Genomic DNA, 23,559 nt, shown 5'->3' on the forward strand with positions numbered 1-23,559 from the left:
ATTATTAGTTATTAAGGAAATGCAAATCAAAACCACAATGAGATATCACTTCATAATCAGAAGGAAGCCTAGAGTAAAAAGTCAGACCATAGGCATGGCTGGTGTGGCCCAGTTGGTTGGGAGTCGTCCTGTGCCCTGAAAGGTTGCTGGTCTGATTCACAGGGCACATGCCTGGGTTTCCCGCTCACTCCTCAGTAGGGGCCTGCAGGAGGCAACTGATTGAGGTTTTGCTCTCCCCTCTCCCTTCCTCTCTTTCTAAAAATCAATTTAAAAAAAAGTCAGACCATAAAAAGTGTTGGCGAGGATGTGGAGGAATGGAAACCCTCATATATTGCTGGTGGGAATGTAAGATGTTGCGGCCACTTTCAAAAAGTTTGATAGTTTCAAAAAATTGTAAACGTTGAATTTTAATATGACTAAGCAATTTAACTTTTAGTCGTGTATTCAAAAGAAATAAAAACTAGTCCACACAAAAAAGTTTACATGAATATTTATAGCAGCGTTGTTCCTAGGAGCCCAAAATAGATATAATCTAAATGCTCATCAACTGATGAACTAGGGAGCAAAATGTGATATATCTATACAATAAAATATTAGTCAACCATAGAAAGGAATGAAGTATTAATACATGCTGCAACATGAATGAATCTTGAAACATTATGCTATGTGAACTAAGTCAGTTACAAAAGGCCATATATTGCATGTTTTCATTCAACATATTAAATGTCCAGAAGAGACAAATCCCATTGCAGGGCTAAGGGGGAGGAAGGAATAGGAAGTGACTGCTAACAAATATGAGGTTTTTTTGGGGGGGGGTGATGAAAATGCCTGGGGATTAGTGGTGATGGCTGTTCTCATTTGAAAATATACTAGAAGCTAAAAGTGACTTGTATACATTAAAGGGGTGAATTTTATGATAAGCAAATTATATTTCAAAAAAGCTGATAATAATAATAATAACACTTATTTAAAAGAATTTGTAAAGCTGACTTAAACTTGATGGATTTATCTACTTTTCCCTCTATTTTATTTAGATCACCTAGTGCCATTTGTGTTGTTGAGTGCAAAGGTAGTGATAAAGGAAGAAAGAGTTGGTAAAAATAGTTGATGGGGAAAAAAGCCAAATGAGTAACAACATAAATTTTAGCAAATAATTAGGGAAAAACATTTTAATATATGTAAGCCATGTAAAATGTAATGATTTTTCCATAGACATTTTGTAAACAAAGCACAAGCTATTTTACTATGTCAGTCTTTTAGAATGAAACATATTCATTCAAAAGTTTAATTTATTTTCTGATTTCAAAAATGTATTTTTTATTATAATGAAACAACAGAATAAAGGGACATATAAAACCTTTTCAGACACACATTTAAGTCTCTAATGACTTTTGCTTATTTCTGAATAATTTTCACACCTGCCTCAATTTTATTTCCACTTTCAACTATGTAGACAACCAGTATGGAAAAAAACCAAGAGCCGGTGATAAATATATGACAAAATTTCACTATTGAGGACTTAGTGCTAATTGTTCTCTACAGATATTTTTTAAATGCTGCATGCTATATGCAATTTGTTTTAGTTGCTAAACACACAGGAATGATTAAAATGTAAGATCATTGGGAGTTTTTAGATAGCATGGCTTACCTTTATTCCATGTGAAGTTTTTGGGTTTTTTTTAAAGTCAAGAAACATGGTATGGTGGAAAGAACAGCCGTTGGTATCAGACAGTCATGGGTTCAAAACTTAGGCCTGTCCCTCATAAACTATGTCAGTTTGGAAATAACCGATTAATCTTTCTAAAAACTAGTTTCCTAATCTGTAAAACTTAGAATCTAATACTTCACAATAATGCCGCTGTAACCAAGTTTTATTAAGCGTCCACTCTGTTTCTGATTCTGCATTGGGTTCCTTACATATATGTTCAGTGTGACATTCAAAATATTTATAAGTAGGGATGGGCATGTTGACATAAGAAATGCCTAAACTTGTAGAGAATTTTTGATGAGTTTATTGGAGCCAAACTGATGACAACTGCGAGGCAGGAAAATCTCAATGGATTGAGAAAATGTTCTGGAGAATGGCACTTTTGCAATTTACTTTGCATAATACAGTCAAAGGAAGATACTTAAGGGATGTTACCTGAAATCCATTGGTGGTAGATTAGGGAGGGGGGAGAAAATAAAGTGGGGAAATCTCTGAAATTGGACAAAGAGTAAAATGGAGAGACACATACTCCTTTTACATTGGTGGGTACAGGATAGTTAATAACATTTATAGCACAGAGAGGTGGTATTTGGGGAACAAGCTAACAGTAAGGGGTTCTGTGGTCTTGTGCTCCCTGAGGGTATACTGTGACATTCCAAGGCTATGTTATATTAGATGCAAAAAGACAATATACAGGCTCAGTTAAGGTAAAAATTGACCTTTGCCAAGGAAGCTCCAGGCCTAAGATGTGACTACCCACCATAACTCAGTTTTAGTCAGGAAATTTTATGTTCAGAGCACCCTATGGGGTTACTTTTGGGCTCTGAGTCGGCAGGATCCACCATTTAGGCCTCCCCTGAGTTTGTCAGGTTTAGTATGTAGTCACTTTTTCATGCACAGGCAAAAATTAAACAAGATTGAGGCTGCTATAGTGCTGTTGTAAGGCCTGGGGGCTGTCTGCCCTGACGGGCATTGCTCCACTTGATGCTGAATCGTGGGCAGGTAGGGGGTAGAGGTGCAAGGGTACATTAGTGGAAGGATCGGGGACCTAAAAGCAGCTACTCAGCAATCTTTATATACTATATTATTTAATCTTCACAAACAAACAAACAAACAAAAAAACAAAAACTAAAGGAAAGAGTTATTATAGGCATTTTATATGTAGAAAAACTAAAATTCAGAGAATTTGTTACACACCCGGTAAATATAAAAGCCAAAATTTCAATCTAGCTGGGATATATCAGTAGTTAAATAAAGTTTCAGTTTTCCAAATAGTACAAGTTCCTAACATTCAACTTACTGTTTCAACTGTTATTCTATGATTTTTAAATTACAGCTGTCAAGTGAGGTTTTTGAGTCAATATATTAAAGTGAATTATGACAAATTATGTATTCAAATGACTAGATTCAAATCTTGGTTCACTACTACTATTTGTAATTTTAGAACAGTTACTTAAGCTTTCCGATTCTGATTTTTCCATCAGGAAAAATGTAGATAATTAGCATACCTACCACATATAATTGTTAGACTTAAATAAAATAACTCAAAGTACTTAGCATACTGCTTGCCATTTAATAGCAGTTCAATAACTGTAACTAACAATGTTATTATTAAATATTCCATGTCTCTCTGTACTTGGAATCTTGGCTTTACTGCATAACCTAATAGGCTTTTAAAATTTATTAGAGTTTGAACTTGACTTCATAATAATTGTTGATGACTGAATGGGACTGTGTACACCCATATGATCTAAGCTACTATGATCTAACCTACTTGAGGTCAAGGACTATGTTTAATTTATTTATGAAATTAAAAACATAGGCAGGGCATAGCATTAAATTTGAATAACAAGTGACTGAATGAAAGGATAACAAAATAACCGAACCCACTTGTTTGAATATGCCACTTGCAAGCAGGTAGCTTTGAAGGCCTGTGAAGGTTCTTGAAAAACATAAAGTAAAATTTAAAAATTCTGTGAGTAGCTCTCACACTTTGTCAAAAACCACTCAAAACTAATCAAAACAAACAAGGAAACAAAGAATTAGTCACAGGTGCTTAAAAGGAATTATCTTCTTTGCTGTAATCACTGTAGCTTCTCTTCTGCTTATATTTACTTTTTAAAAAACACATTTACTTTTCAAGCTAAAATTCAGGAAGTTTAAATGTTACCAAATCAAATGCAAATCTGTGTTTGAAAATACACCACTTCAATTTGCTACATTCTTCTTCATAAATACACAGCTTCTGGAGCAAGACTACTCTATGAGGCAGAATGATAAACAGCTCCTTTAGGAAAGAAACACACAACAAAACACACTCTATAGGGATCTAAATGAAAAACAAGATTTAGATTTTCCTTTGCATAAAAATTATTTTATATTTATAACAGATGAAACCTGGATGTAGGGAGAAAAGAAATAAGTAATATATATTTGTGTATAAATAAACAGATTGCATATATTTAATATGTATTAATATTGACATAAATATATATTCTCTATATATATAATAAGCCTTTGACAGTTTTAATACAGCAAGAGTGGTGATAGTGACTCAAAAGAATATTAAAAACAATTGATAATGATTTCTTAATATTTACGCTTTTATGAATCTCTGTTTTTAATTATTTTATATATTTTTTTCTCCTGTGATGTCATTAAGATGCTCTTTAAAATCACCCTTCTCTAGATGGAGATCCTCATGTTTGCCTGAGGTCATTACTCTTGTTCATATTTCTTAAATTGGAAAAGTGATTTTTAACTTGGATTGCTTAAATTTGTATTATTTAATTATCATGGCTTCATCAAAGACCCTTGATCTTATTGTTTTGAAGATAAAATCACTAACCCTGCTTTATCTGTCTTCATTAACATTAACATAGGCTAGTTTCACTTACTATTTTCTAAACCTCAAAATTAATTCTAGGTACCTTACTTAATATGTTGACTAAATCAAAATGACAAAATGGAACATTAAAAATACAACTCTGTTTATACTTATAGTATGCAAAAGGCACATTCTTTTAATATCTAAACAGAAAAACTCAAACCATGTTCTTTAGGAAAATATAGGTAGGTAGTAAAACTATAAAGGATAGAAAAAAATATTCCCCAAACCAAGGTAATGGTTATTGGGAGATGGGGTTGTGATTGGTGAGAGGCACAAAACTGGTTTGAGAGGTGCTAGCATTCTATTTCTTCATCTGTGTGATAGCTACATAGGTGCTCATCTTAAAATTAATTGCAAAGCTATATATACAATTATTTAATAGATAATAATAAAATTTTCTATTTGAGCTCTGTGTTTTATAATTCTTAAATGAAACAAGATCATGCTATCAGTGAGTCATCTAGATAAATGTGACTCCAATTGCTTTAGAAAGTGCATATTTAATACAATAATTATGCTTTATTTCAAAACTAGACTTTTTATTGGGATTGGGGGGGATATGGGGAAGGAAGAAAAATGTGTCTCCTGAATTAATTTTAAATATTTTTATTAAACAAAATTTTAAAGATATAACTAAGGAGACACAATAGTCTACTAGAACTCTGTATATCCATCACTTAGCTTAAAAAATTTGCAAGTCATGACTAATTTTCTTTCATTCATACACCATCCACTTCACTCCTTCCCATATTATTTCAAAGCAAATCCCAAATACTGTAAATATTTTGGTATGTACCTTTAAAAGATGAGGACTCTCCTTTATGTTACATAGCCATAGTATTTTCACACCTTAAAAATTAGCAGTTTTCATATTATCAAATATACAGTCAACATAAAATTCCCATTTGCTTTATAAATATGATCTCTAATTTTTACTATTTATTAGTTTGGTGGAATCTGTTTCCAAAATACATTCCACATATACTGCAGTTGGTTGATATGTATATTAATTCCATTTTAAACTTTAGGTTTTCCTCTTTGCAGTGTATTTCTAGAGACTGAGTTATTTGTTTAAGATACATTTTAAAAAATTAGCTTTATTGAGGTATAATTGAAATACAAAAAATTAACTAATTTTAGGTATGTAATTCAAAGAATTTTGACAAACATGGAATCATATAATTGCCACAATAATGATATATAGAACAAACCCATCACCCTTAAATGTTCCCTTGTATTTTTGTCATCAATCTCCTCCTTTATGCTGCCCCTTGGCATCTACTTTTCATTACTATGGTTCTGTCCTTTCTAGGATTTTTGTAGTATTGTGCCTACCTTCATCAACTTAGCATAATGTTTTTGAGATTTATCCATTTATTGTAGGTTTCAATAGTCATTATTTTTCATTGTTGAGAAATATCCCATTGTTTAGATATACCAAAAAAAGGCTCATTTTTTAACAATAAAATTTAGCTAAGCAAAATAGTATTTTTGCCAAAATATATTGTTTTCATGTTTACAGATCATGGTAACCACTAAGTTGAAAGAAATAAATGTCATTACCTGCTTCATATCATTGTATTGCTATTTCTAGTTTTCATGAAGAAGAGTCTGCGGTTCTTCTCTATATGGCTTTCTAATTATAGCCATAACTAGGGCACAGAAGTAATGTTTCAAAAACATATTGAAACACAACTTTAGGATATTCTTTATGATTGTGAAAATAGTATTGTAATCAACTGGATAAGTCCTCCTAAGCAAAAATATTGGAGCAAATAAATTGTGGAAAGAGATTCACAAACAGGGCCAGGTTCTGCTCCAAATAGCTTAACTTGCAGACTGGATATCTTTCTATAAGTATGGTCAAATACAACCTTCTGAACATAAGAAGCTGACTTTTGAAACACTTACTGATGTACCCTTATAAAATGTAGATTAAAAGATTGTAATAGAATTAAACATGAAAAGATTCTTAAGATAGTAAAGTTAAAAAATATCATACACAGAAGGTCAATGATTTATTTTTCAGGTGACTCATATTTAGAATACTGATTTAGGTGCATATTTTGCTCTATATTCACTATAAAATTAAATAGTACATTTCTAACAGATGTTTAGGATTTATATATAAATATTTTTGTTTCTTCAGTATATAACATTTTTTTTGTTTATTATTATATAAATTAAGATCTTTTATTTTTATGTTATAGAAATGTTCCAGGTGTAAGCTATTTTATGCATCATTAAATAAGTAGCCAATTATAATAAATCAAATATAACATGAACCCATCTTAACTTTATATAAATCTCAGGGAAATGATTCAATAGTTGATTAAAAGGAAATAAAACAGAAAACAGAATTCAACTATTTTCTGTTTCCTTTGTTTAGATCTTTAAACATAAAACTTTTAAGCTTAAAAGAAGAGCCCAATTTTTGAAAGCAAAACAACAGTGGTTTAAAAAGAAGTATGGAAGAAGATAGGATGAAACCCTAATGAATGAAATAGAATTTTTTTTTCTTTATAAGAGGGAATCAGGAATGTCAGAGAAGGAGATGTAACAGAAGCAGAGATCATTGATGCAGGCGTAAGGCAAGCAATTCTGAAATAAGAACTGGAGCTCTGGCCAGTAGAGTTGTTTGTTTGTGTGTTTTTTTAGTTTCCACAAGTGAAAGGATAAAACTAGATCTAGAATTGTTTGCTCTGGGAGCACTTATCAACACTGACCATAACTTTTTCAGTTTGAGGTGCAACAGCAAAACGAGCACAAGTTTATTTCTTCCTTCTTCACATTTCATGGATAGGACATTAGTTCTTACCATAGATCTTAGCAACCTCAGTGTACAATTTTTATTTTCTTATTAAGTCACAAGTTTTCTTTTCACTTAAAAGAAGCACTTTGCAGCTTCTCTTTGGCATATCTGAATTGCCAGCATCACTATGTTTGCACTTTAAAGCCATTATTAAGTAAAAAAAAAATTTTTTTAAAAAGTTAACAGTAGATCTGATAACCAAGATGGCTACTAAGTAACTAATGGGTGGGTAGCAAACACAGACAGCATGGTTATACTGGTCGATGGATGATTAACATCACGGGTGGGATGGAGCAAGAAAGTGAGAAATTTTACCACGCTATTAAGAAAGGCATGCAATTTAAAACTTATGAATTGTTTTTTGAATTATTTATTTCTGAAATTTTACAATTAATATTTTCAGACTATGGTTGACCACATGTAACTGAAACCAAGGAAGGCAAAATTGCACATAAGGAAAGATTGCCAGAAAGGGAAAATTATTAGGAGACTATTTCATTAATCCAGGTAAGAGATGAGGTGGAGAAAAGTGGTTAGGTTGTGGATACATAAGGTGTCCTAAAAAGTGTATATACACACTCTGGATAATTATAAAGGCAGTGTTTACTAAAATGCAACTTGTTTTCAAAATTTAGCTATCAGCTGTTAAAGTGTGTATACATTTTGTGGGGACACCCTGTATTTTAAAAGTAGAATCAAAATGTAAGTGAAATGCAGGCTCAGCTGCCTGCTGCACAAAAGTCAAATTTGTGGAATGGTGCACTTCCATCTCAAAGACCATCCTTCCTTTCTGCTCAAGCCCTAGGGTTTTATAAGGATAGGGAGGGGAGGACTTTTTTCTATCCAATTATCTTGCTAGCTTTTGTTGTGCTTGGGCCCTGTCTATTTATCTCTCTAGCTTTTGGCACATTCAGCATAAGAAACATCTCCTGTATCATCTTGACCAATGAGGGAGACTCTCAGTGCTCCCAGACTGCCTACCGTATCAAGGTCAGTGGGAAAGGGGTGTCTGCAGGAGATGCTGTAGCCCTCAGCCCACTTCCAATGTTGGACACAGTGCCTGCACATCCTGGGAAGCCAGTTGGAGTCCACTGGGACACCCCTGGATCCCAGGGAGCCCAAGTCCTCTGAATAGTCCCTGCCTGGCTTGAACATCAGAAGTGGCCAGCCAGGCCCATGCTCACCCTGCCAAGAGCTGCCCGTGTGCTGACTGACTGTCTACTGTAACAAAAATAAAGGATCTTCTAAAAAATTGGATATAGGGTCTGTGAAGAAAAATGAGTCAAAAATGATTCTAATATTTTAGCTTGTCTAACCTTAAGGATTGAACTGACATCAATTAAAGATTAAAATCTTCCTGTGGAACAGGTTTTGAAGAATATAAAGAGTTCAGTTTTATATATGTTGAGTATATCAGTCAGGGTTCTACAGAGCAACAGAACCAAATAAAAGTTATCCTCCAGGATTCAAATAAGAAGATCATTGATGACCTTGACTAAAGCAGTTTTGATGGAGTGCTAAGGGAAAATGTCTGATTGAATTGAATTGAAGGCAGACTAGGAGAAGAGGAATAATGACAAAAACTGCTCTTTTTGTTATGATTATTTTGCTATGTAATTTTCTTTTGATTTTCTTTTTTCTTTTTAGAGAACTGACTTGTGGTTTTGTTATTAAAATGTATCACTGTCTTTTTAAAATTTTATTATATCTTTCTATCTTCTTCCTTTGGCTCCACTCTATTGTTATCTAATTCTTTCAGTTAAGTGCTTACATTTCCATTAAAAATTAGATACACTTGACATTAAAGATGGTGGTGGACTGAGTGGAAGCTACACTGACACTCTCTTGGGACTAAAATGGAACTACAACAATAGAAAAACCATCCTGAATAAGCAACTACAACTGAAGACAAGCTGGAGAGCACCCTCATAACCAAGGAATAAAAGTGGAGACGGAATAGAGACTGGTAGGAAGTGTGGAGACACAAGAGGGCTACCTGGGCTCCCACAGGCAGCAGCTGAAGGTCTGGAGGGATATCTCAGCTGGGGAGGGTTCCCAATGAGGACTCTGGGGCCTAAACCCCAGGCTGGGCTCCCAGCAAAGAGCAACAGAACTAAGAAAGGTGCCCACATAACATCTGACTGTGAAAAACAGCAACATTTCTGCCTGCCAGGGAGAAACAGCTGGAAATGCAGGCACTGTCTTAAAGAGCCAACATACAAAATTTCATGTGCAGCCACTCGCCTTGGGCTCCAGCAGAGGGAGGGCAGAGTGAAGAAAATCTAGAATTGTGGGCTCTGTAGATAGAACTCAGAGGGCACCCCTCTGGATTCTTGTGGTGAGTCTTTCACCCATACTGCAAAGGCAGACCTTCCAAACAGCTTTTGTCTGAGGAGGAACCAATTGCCCTAACCCTGCTGGAAAACCTCTAGCCCCACCCTGTGGAGTTTCTACAGCCTGAGGCTCATTAGGAGAATCAAATTAATCAGCCTGCAGCCAGAGGCAGGTCTCAGAGTGCTTTGAGTCTTTGCCTAATCTGCTTCTGGAATCAGGCATTAGAAAAGCAGGCTTCGGTGTGCATCTCCGTGCTGTCCAAACGTACCCAGCCCCAACAGAGGGAACCTCCAGCCATGGGCTGTTGAAAGCTCCAAACAGTGTACTCATGGCCAGTCACAAATAGTATCTGACATTGACCTGCACAGGAGACCTTCCAAAAAGAATGAGAGTCCTAGCAGATTTACTTAATACATAGAAACAAAGCCAAATAGGCAGCTAAATGGAGAGAGAAAAAAACAAGCCCCAAACAAAAGAACAAGAGAAGTCTTCAGAAAAAGAGTGAAATGAAATGGAGATAAGCAATCTATCAGATATAGAGTTCAGAATACTGATTTTAAGGATGCTCAACAGCATGAAAAAAGATATGGAAACTATGAAGGAAACTAAGAATAATATAGCAGAAATAAAGAATACATTGGAAGGAATAAACAGCAGATTTGAGGAAGCTGAGGATCAGATCAGTGAATTAGAAGATAGGGTAGAAAAAAAATCACTCAATCAGAGACCTAAAAAGAAAAAACAATTAAAAAACAAGAGGACAGTCTAAGGGAGCTCTGGGGCAACATGAAACATAACAATATGTGCATCCTAGGAGTACCAGAAGAGGTTGAATGTAAACAAGGGTTAGAGAACCTATTTGAAGAAATAAAGGCAGAAAACTTCCCTAACCAGGTCAAGGAAAAAGTAACACAAGTTCAGGAAGCACAGATAGTCCCAAGCAGGAAGAATCCAAAGAGGCTCACAGCCAGACACATCATAATTAAAATGCCAAGAATTCAAGACAAAGAGAGAATATTAAAGGCAGCAAGAGAAAAGCAATCTGTTACCTACAAAGGAGCTCCCATAAGGCTGTCAGATGACTTCTCATCAGAAACTACTTGCCAGAGGCAATGGCATGAAGTATTCAAGATAATGCAAAACAAGAATCTGCAAACCAAGATAATTCAAGATAATGCAAACCAAGACTACTCTATCCAGCAAGACTATCACTCAAAATAGATGGTGAAATAAAGAGCTTCCCAGGTGAAAAAAGGCTAGAGGAGTTTATCATCACCAAACCAGCATTGTAGGAAATGTTAAAGGACTGCTGTAATTAGAATTAGAACTAGAAGCATTGCAAGAAATGTTAAAGGGACTGCTGTAATAATAAGAAGAAATAGAGAGAAAAACATAGGCATAAAGAATTAAAATGGCAATAAATAAGGACCTATCAATAAGAACCTTAAGGACTTTAAGGGAGAGATCAACAGCAATACAGTCATAGTCATGGACTTGAACACCCTACTGACTTCACTGGTAGATCTTCCAAACAAAAAGTCAACACAGAAACAGTGACTCTAAATTGCACAGTAGATCAGATGGATTTAATTTATATTTACAGAATTTTTCACCCCAAAGCTGCCTAATATACATTCCTCTCAAGTGCACATGGGTCATTCTCAAAGATAGACCTCATGTTAGGACACAAAGCCAGTCTCTACAAGTTCAAGAAAATTGAAATTATATCAAGCATCTCAGATCACAATGGCATGAAATTAGAAATCAGCTACAGTAAAAACACTCAAAAACATTCAAACTCATGGAGGCTAAATAGCATGTTTTTAAACCATGGATGGGTTGCCAATAAGATCAAGAAAGAAATCAAAATCTTCCTTGAAACAAATGAAAATAAACACACAACAACCTAAAATCTATGGGATACAGTGAAAGCAGTCCTGAGAAGGGAGTTCATGGCACTGCAGGCCTACCTCAAAAAGCAAGAAACATTTTTATTGAACTATCTAACCTTACAACTTAAAGAGTTAAAAAGCTTCCCCGTGAAGCCGTCTGGACCAAGGTTTTTGTTTGCTGGGAGTTTTTTTTATTGCTGCTTTAATTTCTTCAGTTGTTATTAGCCCATTCAGGTTTTCTGATTCTTCCTGATTCAGTTTTATAAGATCTCACTCATATGTGGAATCTAATAAACAAAATAAACTGAGGAACAAAATAGATCCAGAGACATAGAAGCATGGAACAGACTGATGACTCTCAGTGGGAAGGTGGGGGTGGGGGAGTGGGTGGGGAGAGATCAATCAAAGGACTTATATGCATATATGCATAACCCATGGACACAGACAATAGTGTGGTGAAGGCCTGGGGGGGGGAAGATGTGGGGAGGAGGGGATCAATGAGGAAAAATCGGGGGGATATCTTTAATACTTTCAACAATAAAGATAAAAAAATTAGATACACTGGAAGCTATAAATTTATCTCTAAGTACATTTTTGTTACATCCTACAAGTTTGATATACAAGTCTTTCATTGGCATAAATTTCTAGATACTTAGTATTTTCTGTATGATTTCTGACTTAATGCACACTTTATTTTGGAACATACTTTAGTACCCAGTAATATATGTGTGAGTGTGTATATCTTGTAACTTTCAAATTTGTATTGTGGCCAGAACATGTAATCTCTGTTGTATTGGATCTTTCAAATTTGCTCTAAATTTAAGTGAAACTAGCTGGTTATTGATTTTGTCAACCAAGAAAAAGTTTAGGCTGTAATAAAGAGCAAAAAGCGTTTACTTGAGGAAAAGAATTGCAATCCAAGAGACATAGATTCAGATAGCAACTCAAACTGAGCTCAGGAGAGAACAAAGAAAGGCAGGATTTATAAAGGCAAAAACCACAAAATATATTTTATGTAAGTAAAAGATTGCTGGCTAGGTTGTAGGGGTTAATCCAATCTACAAACGAGGGCTGTGAAAACTACAAGGACGTAAAGTCCATATGGGTACCCGTAGCAGTTGTTCCAGGATGTTTATGGCTGGGCCTTGAGCTGAGTTGAGCAACAGGTTTAGTAAGTCAATAGCAGCTCTGAGAACTGAGACACAGATGTGCATAGGCCCCGCTTTCTTAATAGCCTCCTGACTCTCTTATAAGTGACTCTCTTAACAATGCTTATTCCATTTGATATTTTTTTATTATCAATTCCTACTTTGATAATTATCTACCTTCAGAAACTGTAAAGTATTTCTCCATTGTCTTCTAGGATCTATTTTTGTTGATTAAAAAGCTACTTTTGTCAGCAGTGATCATGAGGGCATAACCTCTGGCCAGAGACAGTACTCTATGCCCCCAGTTCTTGTCTTGCTTGTAGCAATGAATTCAAACAAGAGACAACAAATGGTAGCAAAAGCAGGCAAGGATTTCTTTGTAAGGAAGAAATACACTCAGATAAGACCTGAGTGGGCAGCTCAGCTGGCTGAGACTGAACCGAGTGCCCCAATATTTGGGAGTTTAGAGGATTTATACCCCTACCCTGGAACACCCTTAGGCAAGGAGCAAGTCGCCCCCTCTCTCATGTCTCAAAAAACTGTATTTTTAAGCTATAAGGCTCCTTCACTAGATGTTATGCCACTGCTTAGACCACATCCCGGACGGCTCTAAATCTTTCCTGCTCACATAGGGGCCTGCCACCTCCATTGTCTAGTTTCAGTTTGTCATGCTCACACATATCTCCTCCAAGCCCCAGCTGCTTCTCCCAGCTCATCTCTACCTAGCTGCCTACTCTAACACTTTCAGTATTGATTGTCATTTTGCAGGTAGACTAACTTTTATTGCAGAAGCTGTAAACTTGTTTTTCTCTTTATCATTGAGATTGCAGTTTTGTTGTGATGTTTCCAGGTGTGGAATTTATTTATTCATTTTTTTATTATTTTATTCCTCTTGCTCCATACCCAGAATGTTCTTTAAATTTGAGGATTCATTACATTTCTTCCATTATAAAAATTCTCAATTACTAACTCTTTATCAAGTGCTTCTTTAATAATGTCCCTTCTAGTGTCTTCTTTTGAAATTATTGGTAGATGTATGCTGAACTCTCCTAATTACTCTGACTTTGTCAATCACTCTTTTTTATTTCATCTTTTCATGCAATATTCCTGTTAAGACCCTAAAAGATAAATTCTTACTTGCTAATTCTATTTATGACTTTTTAGTCTGTAGTGTATTTCATTTTAGGGTATATTTGTGTGTGTACATATACACACATATTTTTAATGACTCAACTTTTTTTTAAATTTTCACCCGAGGATATTTTTTCCATTGTTTTTCAGAGAGAGTGGGAGAGGGAGAGAAAGTGAAAATGAGAAACATTGATATGAGAGGCACATTGATTGATTGCCTCCCTCATGCCCAGCTACCGGTGCTGGGGATCTAGCTTGCAACCCAAGTATGTGCCCTTGACCAGAATTAAACCCAAGACCCTTCAGTCCGAAGGCCAACTAAGCCAAACAGGCTAGGACAGACTCAACATTTTTTGAAGTTTAAATTTGTTGCTGAGTATTACTGATGTCCCCTTTCATTCCACCATTGACCCCCTCCACCCCTCTAACATTCCCCAAGCCTTCACCACTTATTGTCTGTGTCCATGGGTTATGCATTTATGTATATAAGCTCTTTGCTTAATCTCTTCCCACCACCCCTTCCCTATGATATTCATCAGTCTGTTCTATGATTCCATGTCTCTGACTCAGCATTTTAAGATTTTTTTTTTATTTTTTAAATAAACTTTAGAGGTATCCATTTATTTTCTTAAAATCATAAAATACTGAGATTGGACAATGTTTTAAACAGCATCTATTCCATGTTCATCAGTTTATCGATGACCTATCAGAAGCAAAGGGAAACTTGCCAAGACTGTAGTATCGGTGGCAGAACTGAGGCCAGAAGACCTAAGGATGTTCTTTCCTCTCTGATGAATTGGTTCGGAACATTTAACACTTATATCCAGTAAGGCTGATGCCACAGAAAACAAAACGCACACATGTGAAAGATCATTTATACAAAGCCAAACAAGTCAGTTGCTTTAAATCTTTCAGATTAAAGGTGATTTTCTGGAGAAAATATCCCTTTAATTTATAATATTATCAAAAAAAATGTAAAGTATATCTTGGCAAGTTTAATCTCTCTATCTAGCAAACATTTTTTCTTGTTATTTTATTGTATAGGGTGGGGCAAAAGTAAGTTTACTGTTGTTCATATTAGAAATAATACAATAATTAATAAATATAATACAAGAATAAACTCTGTGTTTCATGTACTCACAACTGTAAACCTACTTTTTCCCCACCCTGTATATAGAGACATATATACTTAATATATCTATGCATTATGATTTCATAAAATATATTTGACCTTTAATATGAGCTTTTCTTTCAGTATCTTAGATTTGCCCTTTAACAAAATTATCTTGCCTTTTCAGATTTTTATTTATGGCTGTATAATTGCTTAAAAAAAAAAACTATCCATCAATTCACTGTTGAAACCTACTTATTGAGTACCTCTTATGTCTTATATACAGTGCTTTAAAAATTCAGAGCTATAAGGAAAGTGAAAACAAATTAAACACAATAATCTTCCCTCAAATGTAAAATATAGTAAATAAATAAGGGCAATTATTTTCTGAAAAGTGAGAAATTCTTACATGTAACACACAACTAAATAATTAAATCTCTGTTTTAGATACACAACTATAAGTTTGTATATCTAAAAAGTTGGTGTTACAAATTCAAATTAACTACTGTCAAGTTATGTGATATTATTTCTCATATCTTCCTCTAAAAAGATTATGATTAAAATCAGAAAGTAGTAAAATTTAGTCTTTATAAACTTTTCTCCCATCCAAGCTTAATTGATGTATTTTATTACATGTGCTTCTTAACAAAATTCCACATTGCTTTTCCAAAAATTAAAGACTTGCTAGCAGCCAATCACTATAAAGCAAAGCAGAGTACACAGACACATAAGGGCATGTTTATAAAAGTGAGCAAAATAATTTTTAAAAGGTAAAACTACCTTAAACTCTGTACTTCCAAATAAGTGTAGTCTTAGAAGTTAGGGCCTGAAAATTCCAATGCTCCTGTTGTTTTTACTTCCAGCTACTGAAATTCTAAATAAGCAGTAGCAAAACTATAAGACACCATGGTAATATTACTTAATGTTCATTTTTGTTACATCTATGTCATAGTCTCATAAGAATTAAGACAATATAACCGCCATAAATCTCTGCAGAAGTACTTACCAAGTAAGTAGCTGATTATCCTATGGAACAACACATACTGGGTAGCTTTACAAAGGAACAAGTTTTCAGCAAACCCCAATCCAAAGTTAATCTTGTAAAGCTAACAGACATTTTTTATATAGTATCCATTTATCTGACACTGAGACAGGTTAACTAGAAGACTGCATTGAGCCATGAGTGAAAGCAAAACACTGCCTAGTTATTTCTTCTTTTATGAACAGCAAGATTTTTAATCTGAAAAATTAATTAATCTTGAACAATGACCCATTTAAAAGTCTTTTAGCCCAGTCAGAGTGGCAACTGGTTGAGCGTTGTCCCATGCACCAAAAGGTTGTGGGTTCGATTCCTGGTCTGGGAGAATATGGAAGGCAACCAATTGATATTTCTCTCTCATATCAGTGTCTCTCTCTCCCTTTCCTTCTCTCTGTCCCTCTTCTTTTCTATGCATGTCCTCAGGTGCGGATTAAAAAAAAAGCCTTTATAGTTAAGGGCTCTCTATATTCATTAAAGGGTCTTAGAAACATACATTGTAGTTCATCTCTTTAAAACTTTTCTAATTTATTACCAATATCTACAAATTATACATAGTTTTTCTTTTACATGAAAATACTTTAACATTGTAAAGTAATGTTCTCTGGAAGTGATTAATCATTTTCTAAAGATGATTGCCACTGAATGAAAGTTTGTTAAGATTATAAAAAGATAGTAAATCTTCTTATATATTTCTTATCTCTAGGTACAAGGCTCTGAAAATATAGTTCCCATTGTACACCTTCCCCAAGATAAATATGTTGATTCCACAATTATGCCAAATACAGATCTTTGAATAAACAAAACTCCATTGTACAATCTTGTCCCTGCGTAATAACCTAACTAGTCTTCTCCTTGATATGTGCTATCATGTATCTGGAGATACTTGAATTTGATTGAACTACAACTGTTGTTTCACCACACTCTATTTTTGTCCCAAATATGGTTGCCAAAGTTTATAAAATAAAACCCAATCTCAAGCTGCTTTTTCATTATGATTTATCTGTCTGTTAGGTGTTTGTTTTTCTTATTATTGGTTTATATGGTGAAACATTTCTAGCATCTCCACAGGGAGAGGTACCTATATACAGATGAATGCGTGTATTTTCCTTCGGTTTAAACTGTCCTCATTTGGATTTCTAGAAGATGGATCTGTTTTCATTATCTTGGCTATTTAAGTAAAAAATCAAGCTGTACATTCAGAAATTTAAGCAAGAATTTTTGAGATATTATTTCTGCATTCATTTTACATTTATTTAATTCATGACTGTGATCACCCATATATTCTTAATTAATATATATTTTTCTTCTAGCAGCACTTATCAGTTTGACATCTTTAACATCTGTGCCTGCTGTCATGACAAATTCAGCAAGATTTTTTTCTATGTGCTTGAGAAAAAAGAAAATGTCAATCAAATCATTTAATTCATGTAGAACCAAATGTGCAACAGCTTCCACTAAAATTCATATTTTCTTAATTTTCAATATTCGCCGCAAATTTTTTAAAGGTTTCTTGCCTGAAGGAACTGGTTTCTATCTGCTGAATTACTTTGTATTATATATACTTCTTAAAATTTTGACCCAAATAATAAGGAAATTTTTCTTTTGCTGGGAGTACAGATTTTATATAATAGCACTTTTTCAGTGTTTTTTTCTTCAGTAATTCCTTAAGATTTCAATTCTAGAATCTCCAGCAAAAGATAAATATTTCACATTCATGGTTTTTTTGTAGGGTTGATTTGGTTAATCCATATAAAGGACAATGCAGTTGGTGGCGCATGTAAATACCCTAACACTTTTAGTGATGTGATGTCAATGTTGATGATAGTACTGCAACAATGATAATGATGACGATATTGGCTTTAGCTATATCAATGGTAATGAAATTGCTGTAGCTTTAAATTTCCCAGATTTACTCTCAATTTCTAGCCATGGAGCACAGAGAGATACTCCAGTCTGCTCCTTTAGTTGTTTAGTCACTAGTAGCAGCTTCTGCTCCATTAACACCTTGTCAGGCCTCAGCTGGTGTGGTGCCTCCCTGGGGGTACAGGCTCCCAAACCTCTTTATAGCTGATGCCTAATGGCTGCCTCAGTTACCTGAATGGTTCTTTTTCATGATTATCTGTTCTTGTTTCTTACTTGCCTTTTTGCCCTCAGTGAAAATCAGAATTATTTCTGTCTTATAAAAGAAGCTACATAAAATCAAATACATTTGAAAACAGAAGTGTATCTCTGCACCTAAATATAGAGGGAAAAGGAGCTGAAAGTTTCATTGAGACACTGAAAGAAATTTCTCATCAGTAAGTTAAAGCAGAAGGTTGATTAGATTCAAGATGCAAAATGCTAAATATGAAGGATGATAGCATTGCTTCTGTATTTGTTTGTGTTTCTGTATAAATAACACACTGAAGAGTCAGTGAAGAAAATGTGCGCAGTCTAGGTCAAGTACTGCTTGAAGCCACAGTTACTTGTCTTTAAAATGGAAAGAGTAAGTGAAACAAGCCAGTCAGAGAAAGACAAATACCATATGATTTCACTTATATGTGGAATCTAATGAACAAACTAAACTAACAAGTAAAATAGAAACAGACTCATAGCTGTCAGAGGGGAGGGAGTACAGGGGCTGGGTGAAAGAGGTGCAGATATTAAGAAAAAGAAAAAAACCTCAGACAACAGTTTGGTGATTGTCAGAGGGAAGTGGGGATGGGAGAGGTAGGAGAGGCTAAAGAGGGGGTAAATGGTAATGGAAGGAAACCTGACTTGGGGTGATGAGCACATAATACAATACGCAGATGATGTATTATCGAATTGTATACTTTAAACCTATATACTTTTATTAACCAATGTAACCCCAATAAATTCAGTTTTAAAAAACCCTCAAAAAATAAATAAATAAAACATAAAAGATAATACCTACCTCAAGGCATTGTATGAGGAATTAAAGACAATGTGAAGTACTGTATGCCTTTTAAAATATTATACATTTTGTTCCCATATTTAAGACTTTGGATGTATTTTAAGCATATTATGTTAAGACTTTCTTCATTATATTATATTACTATATTTTCTCTGGGGTCAATCATGTTCCCATAGTTCATTTTTTTTTTTTATATATCTCCCCTAGTCTGATATTTCTTCATGTATTTTAGATTATTGGTACTCAGGCTCAACTTGGATGGGATAATTTCCCATTTGTTTTGTTTTGTTTTGTTTTATTTTATCTCTCTCACTCTCTCACTCTACACACTCTCTTAACAGTTTTATGGTTGCATTTATTGTCCCCAAGGAGGCCAGTCTAGAATCACATCTGATAATGGTGTCCTCAGGCTCCTCCAGTTCAGTGCTACTGGGGTTTTTATATAACTGGTTGCTGAGTCATTGAGGGACTTGACTCAATCCTGGTCATGATGATGCGTTTTTATCTTCCTATCCCTTAAGCACCTAGTTCCAAATAAGTTGTAGTCTCAAGAAATTGTCAGTACCCTGTATCTTTCAACCTTAATTCATGAGTTGGGGAGATCCAACCATCCATTAGTTTCAGACAATGAATACAGATCAGATCACATGCTTTCTGTGGAATGCTTTTAGTCCTCAATACCCAATAAAAATGTACTCCTAGCCTTCCCTTACTCTCTCCATACCCTAATCACAAAGGGCTCATGACTTTAAGATGCTATGCATTATTTTACATCTCTCTTTGGCCTCTTATCCATAAAGGAATTTGTCTACTTTATGAGTACTGCTACAGCATTTAATTTTTTTCCTGTCTTTGTTCTCAATGACAAATCTAGGCATTACTTAAGGTTCCGACTCTGAGAATCTGGCTTTAATTCTCACTGAATTCTGCTCAATGAAAGTATGAAAAGCTCCGTTTTTTTCTTTTATATTTTGTCTCCTAGTGGTAATCCTTACAATTTAAGAATATTTTTATATATGAACTACTTCACTAACAGATACCATGGAGTACAGTTTCTCAGCACTTTATATAGAGAACAATTGGTGACACCATGAAGACAGAAGTATGTTTCATTCATTTCTGGTTTCCCAGCACTTAGCACAAGTCCCAGCAGATAGAAGGATTTAATAAATTGCTGTCATTCCCCAGCAGGCCTTCTAAGTCTATTCCTGTTGGGTCCTGTCTAACTGATCCGGAGACAATGGCTTATACACTTTGTAGCCTAAATTACTAGTACTCTAGCAAGAAAGCCAAAGCAAAATTGGTCTCACTGGGGCTTATATGAGGAAGGAAAAAAACAACAACAATGTTCATGATTCTTTTTTTTTGTCTATGTGTTCTTACATCTAGGTCAGCAAGTCACATACTCAGAATGGCCAAAGAGAGACTATTTGACTTATCTACTCCATAGTGTTGTGGAGAACCAAGATTAGGAAACTAAAAGTAGTCTTAATGGGTTTATGTTATATTGTATATGTGGTAATATATAAGTTGATGCTAATTCAAAGATAACTATTCAGTTTGTCATTTTCCAACTCTGAATACAGAATGAGATAAAGCTGGCTCAATGATTACTATGAGGTCTAGTGCAAGATAGTTTAATTACACTGAACTTTCTTTTATTTAGCTACATAAATGGTACATTATACCTATTGCACAAAGTAATTGTGAAGATTAAAATCCATAGCCAGAATGTGTGGAAAACAATATTGTAAACCAAAAGATTAAGTGGGGAAGTCCAATTTTCCAAATTGGTCAGCCCAAGGGAAAAGGTTGTGAGGTATTTGAAGATTTAGATGACACCCTGGTTTTATCTTAAAGATGTGGGCCCTCACCTCTGGTTGAAGCATTCTACTCACTCAGGTAAAGCCCTTGTTTATAAAAAATATATTGCAACTAGAGAGTATGAGAAAGTCAGTCACTAGTCAACAAAGGCCCGGCACACAATTCAATAAAACAGTATAAATTAGCACCACCAGGATAAGCAGACATACACACACATCAGATAATGTAATCAGAAGATGCAGCTTTTAAAGCAACTATTCTTACCCTGTTTAAATAGACAATATGGGGTGAGTGGGGAGAGATTAACCAAGAATTTATATCCATATATGTATAACTCATGGACACAGACAATAGTGCGGTGAAGGCCTGGGGCGGCGGGGGGGGGGGGGGGAGTGGTGAATGGGGAGAAAAAGGGGGACATCTGTAGTACTTTCAACAATAAAGATAAATTTTTAAAAAAATAGACAATATGTACCCGGAAAGGGTAAACTATTATAAAATGGAAAAAATAAAAAAGCATGCATGAAAAGAAACAAACAGAACTTTAGGAAATGAAAAAATAGATAGGGCAGCATTATAGTATTTGACTAAAAATTTGACATAGCCAAAAAGGAAACTAATGAACTGAATAGTAGCTCTGAAGCAATTTTATAGAATGCAATAGAGAGATAGAAAATACAGAAAAATTACATCAACTGTATCAGATACAGTAATACGATACATAATGGTTGAATAGAATTCTAGAATACAGTGGAACCTCAATTCTCGAATTCACTTTGTCTTGGAAGGCTGTTCAGAAAGCGCTTTGTTGCCCGGCCGGCCGTGGCTCAGCGGTTGAGCGTCGACCTAGGATCCAGACGATTGGAGTTCGATTCCCGGTCAGGGCACATGCCCGGGTTGCAGGCTCCAGCTGACCAATGACTCTCTCATCATTGATGTTTCTATCTCTCCCTCTTCTTTCCTCTCTCTGAAATCAATAAAGAAATATACATATTTTTAAAAAGCACTTTGTTTGAAAAGCCAATTATTTTTTTCCCATTAGAAATAATGTAAATTGAATTAATTCAAGATGCCGAAATGATTCCCTGTTTTAACCTTTCTTATATACAGTACATGTCTAATGTACTGTTTAATCTATAAACAAACACTTCTTTTCTTAAATTTCTTAAACCACCCCCTACTAGCCTTAAGCGAATCACTTTCAGCACTCGTTCCAGAGGTGTCTCAGGAAGTCAGATGTAGCATTTTCAGTTTTTCCCTTATCACTGCCTCCACAATGCTGTCGCAGGCTAACTGCTCTTTTATCCAAGTCAACAACAGTTTTCCTCCCTCTTCAATTGCCTGTGATCATTGTTTCTTTCACACCTTTACATCATTGGCACATTTGATGGTCTATTTACGTTTTAAAATTGTGCTTATCCATTTCACCAGCAACAAAAACAAGAAAAAAAACAAAAACATTCACAGAACAATTTCCTGAGATGTTAACAAGGCAAGGTTTAGCTGTAAACTGACTCATACTGGTGCACATTCTCTCCTTTGTTTGTGGCCTTAGAGATGTTTTTTATCATATTGATGTATCAGCATGAAAGGTGTGTCAGGTCAACAACCAAAGTTTTGTTCGACAACTCAGACATTTTTTCTGTGAACAATTTGTTCAAGAACCAAGTTGTTTGAGATGGGAAAAGTTTGAGAACCGAGGTTTAACTTAGATGAGAAACACTAATAAGGCAAAAGTAATAAATTAAGAAATAATAACTGAGATATTTTTGAACTTCAAAACAATTATGAAGAAACAAGCTATATACTCAAGATGCTTAGAAGTACCAAGAGTAAAATTAAAAATAAGTCCACACATAACAAATCTAAATGAAAACGGGGGAAAGAAAAACACAAAGGCAATGAGAAAAACTTAAAGCACCCATGAAAAAAGAAAAATTGTTTTGAAATAACAGCCCTTATACCAACAACTAGTTTTCAGCCATGTCAATAAATACAATGTATATACCCAGTGCTTTGAAAGAAATTAAATGACAATGTAATATTCTAAATAAACCTAAATAAAAATACCTTTCATAATGAGAGTGAACTAAAGATATTCTCAGACAAATGGCAACTAAGTGAGTTTTCAATTAGCAGAATTTCATTGTAGAAATTTTAAAGTATTTTAAGCAGGAGAAAAGTAGTCTCAGAATGAAGAAATACAAGAAATAAAGAACAACAAATAAAGAGGTTAATGTGTGGACAAATGTAAATGCATACTGATTGTATAAATAACAATACTTATGTGTATTAAGGTTAAATGTGTAAAACAAACAAAAAAATAGTGTAAACTACCAGACTAAAATTTAACTTAGGAGGAGTATAAAGCATACTAAGGTCTTATTATTTCCAAGAACATAGTAAAGTACAGTTTTGTTAACTTTAAAGGTTGACAAGTTAATGATGGTGGTAGGCAGAATAATGGCATCACCTAAGAATGTTCATGTCCTAATTTCTAGAACCTATGAATTTGTTATCTTAGTTGGTAAAATTCTACACACAAGAATCAGTGTGACAAAACCACTCAGTTTCAAACACACCTATGCCACCCTTCAAGCAAAAGAAAGGATGATTCTGAAGGGAGGAGAGTCATGAGCCCAAAGGGTGAAGCTGTAAATCACAGAGGATTATTCTCAGGCCTTGAAACCTAATGGAGTTTACCAGGTTAGATTTTGAAATTGCTTGGGACCAGTGCTTTTCTATTTACTTTTTTT

The sequence above is a fragment of the Miniopterus schreibersii genome (assembly GCF_964146895.1).
Source record: "Miniopterus schreibersii genome assembly, chromosome: X".
Classification (NCBI taxonomy): domain Eukaryota; kingdom Metazoa; phylum Chordata; class Mammalia; order Chiroptera; family Miniopteridae; genus Miniopterus; species Miniopterus schreibersii.